The 2,692-nt window shown below is 42.5% G+C and overlaps 1 pseudogene across 1 annotated transcript; it reads right to left on the bottom strand.

The window, feature by feature from the left end:
• Positions 1-509: 509 nt before the first annotated feature.
• LOC308241154 (endosome-associated-trafficking regulator 1-like) lies at positions 510-2,198 on the bottom strand (annotated as a pseudogene). Its single transcript has 2 exons — positions 2,150-2,198; positions 510-1,247 (listed from the first exon to the last, which is right to left on the bottom strand). The product of its transcript is annotated as an endosome-associated-trafficking regulator 1-like (transcript).
• Positions 2,199-2,692: the final 494 nt, after the last annotated feature.

Below are 2,692 nucleotides of genomic sequence, written 5' to 3'. Positions count from 1 at the left end.
GGACTGACAATTCTCAGGGGAAAAGGGGTGTAGGGGGTGTGGGAAGAGACTGGACAAAAATCGTATACTTATGGATGAGGCCAGTGGGGGGGGGGGGTAAGGACAGAGGGTGGGGTTGGAACCGGGTGGAGGGGAGCTATGGGGGGATAAAAGAGGAACAATTGTAATAATCTGAACAATAAAGATTTATTAAATTAAAAAAAAAAGACTACATGTTTACAGACACAAAGGCATTTTCAAATCCAGTAAGTGTTGATTGCAGGATGTAAACAGAGCTATGAGCTAGAAACTTCTCAAGACTCTTTAATTCAGCCGTGGGCAAACTACGGCCCTCGGGCCAGATCCGGCTGTTCTATCCGGTTCTCTTGCTCTCCCCTCCGCTCCTTTACTTTGAATTTATATTAGTTCACACAAACACTCCATCCATGCTTTTGTTCCGGCCCTCCGGTCCATTTTAAGAACCCATTGTGGCCCTCGAGTCAAAAAGTTTGCCCACCCCTGCTTTAATTTCAGAGATTGTCTATAGATTTAAGGATTTTAGCAACAGGTTGAGCATTTGGGTTCCAGAAACCAGCTGCTTGATGGAGATGTGCCCGTTGTTCATGACCATGAGCAGGTTCTGCAAGGCCAAGTCCCTGTTCTGCTTCACCACCATCAGGCCTGCTCCCTGGCCCAAGCAGGGCCATTCTCGTGCTTGAGGTTTCAGACCTGCGCCTAGAGCAAGCTTATGTCTTGTTTGTTTCATGACATGATTTTATGCCTTTACTGCACATTTGGTCATAAGCTCCAGGTTCTGCACCACCTGCTGAACCACGATTCCAGGTTGTGGTAGTCACTCTCCTCCTTGATCATTTTTGCTTCTAATTTCCACTCAAATGTCCTCATCATTTATGCTTGCATCTCAGAGAAGCTCTGCACCTCCATCACCTTTCTTCTTAGCTTCAAATTCTCATCTTTCAGTGCTTACTAACTTATCTGTAGCATATGAAGGTGCCTGTCCCCCAGAGACTCTCTATGGGCTGCAAAGTCTATGCTGGGGCTCGCCACTGGAGAGACTCCAGAATCGGAGTCATTCAGTGTCTATGGGGGCAGGGCTTGGCCTGCCAGCTCTGATGGGCTGGAGAAGAAGGAAATGCTATGTGCTGTAGGGCAATGCGCTGGCTGAGACCCTCAAGGAATGGGTCTGCTCCATAGCAGGTAGGCCCCATTCCACCCATCCTCCTCCTCCTCCAGGAGGTCGCCAGCCCCTATCAGGTCTTCCAATAACAGCTGCTAGTATTCCAGGCTGAAGTCCACGGGTGGGAGGCCAGGGATCTGTAGTTGTGAGTGCCTTGTGGCTTCCCTTGAGTGAAGTCTCCTGTGTTGGCTGTGTCCTCTTTTTTTTTTTTTTTTTTTAGAAAAAATTAATTTAAATGTTTTTCTTTAACCTCCTATATCCAAAATAATGACTTTTCAAAATGTAACCAATATAAAAATTATCAAGGAGATATTTTACAATTTTGCACTAATTTTTAAAAAATTCTTTATTGTTTCAAATATTACATAAGTCTTTTCCCCCCATTCACCTCTGGCCGGCTTCTCCCACCCCCCACCATATGCCCTCACCCCCCTACTGTCTGTGACCATTGGTTATGCTCATATGCATGCATAGAAGTCCTTTGATTGATCTCTTACACCCTCACCCCCTGCCTTCCCTCATAGGTTGGACAGTCTGTTTGATGCTTCTATGACTCTGGTTCTATTTTTGTTTATCAGTTTATGTTGTTCATTATATTCCACAAATAAGTGAGATCATATGATATTTATCTTTCACTGATTGGCTTATTTTGCTTAGTAAAATGCTCTCTAGTTCCATCCATGCTATTGCAAATGGTAAGAATTCTTTCCCTTTTACAGGAGCATAGTATTCCATTGTGTAGGTGTATCACAGCTTTCTAATCCACTCATCTACTGATGGACACTTAGGCTGTTTCCAAATTTTATCTATGGTAAATTGTGCTGCTATGAACAAAGGGGTGCATATACGCTTTCTGATTGGTATTTCAGTTTTCTTGGAATATATTCCTAGAAGTGGGATCACTGGGTCAAATGGAAATTCTATTTTTAATTTTTTGAGGAAACACCATATTGTCTTCCACAGTGGCTGTACCAGTCTGCATTCCATCCAGCAGTGTAGGAAGGTTCCTTTTTCTCTGCATTCTCGCCAGCACTTATTGTTTCTTGATTTGTTGATGGTAGCCATTCTGACAGGTGTGGAATGATACTGCATTTTTATTTTGATTTGCATCTCTAGGATGATTAGTGACTTTGAGTATGTTTTCATATGTCTCTTGGCCTTCTGTATGTCCTCTTTCGAAAAGTGTCTATTTAGGTACTTTGCCCATTTTTTGATTGAGTTGTTTATCTTCCTTTTGTTAAATTGTATGAGTTCCCTGTAAATGTTGGAGATTAAACCCTTATCGGAGATAACATTGGCAAATATGTTCTCCCATGCAGTGGGCTTTTTGTTGTTTTGTTGATGGTTTCTTTTGCTGTGCAGAAGCTTTTTATTTTGATGTAGTCCCATTTGTTTATTTTCTCCTTAGTTTCCATTGCCCTAGGAGCTATATCAGTAAAGACATTGCTACGACAAATGTCTGTTATTTTGCTGCCTATGGTTCTTCTAAGACTTTTATGGTTTCCTGTCTTACGT

Source organism: Plecotus auritus (assembly GCF_963455305.1).
Source record: "Plecotus auritus genome assembly, chromosome: 2".
NCBI classification, from domain to species: Eukaryota; Metazoa; Chordata; class Mammalia; order Chiroptera; family Vespertilionidae; genus Plecotus; species Plecotus auritus.
This window is presented reverse-complemented; position numbering and strand designations above follow the sequence as displayed.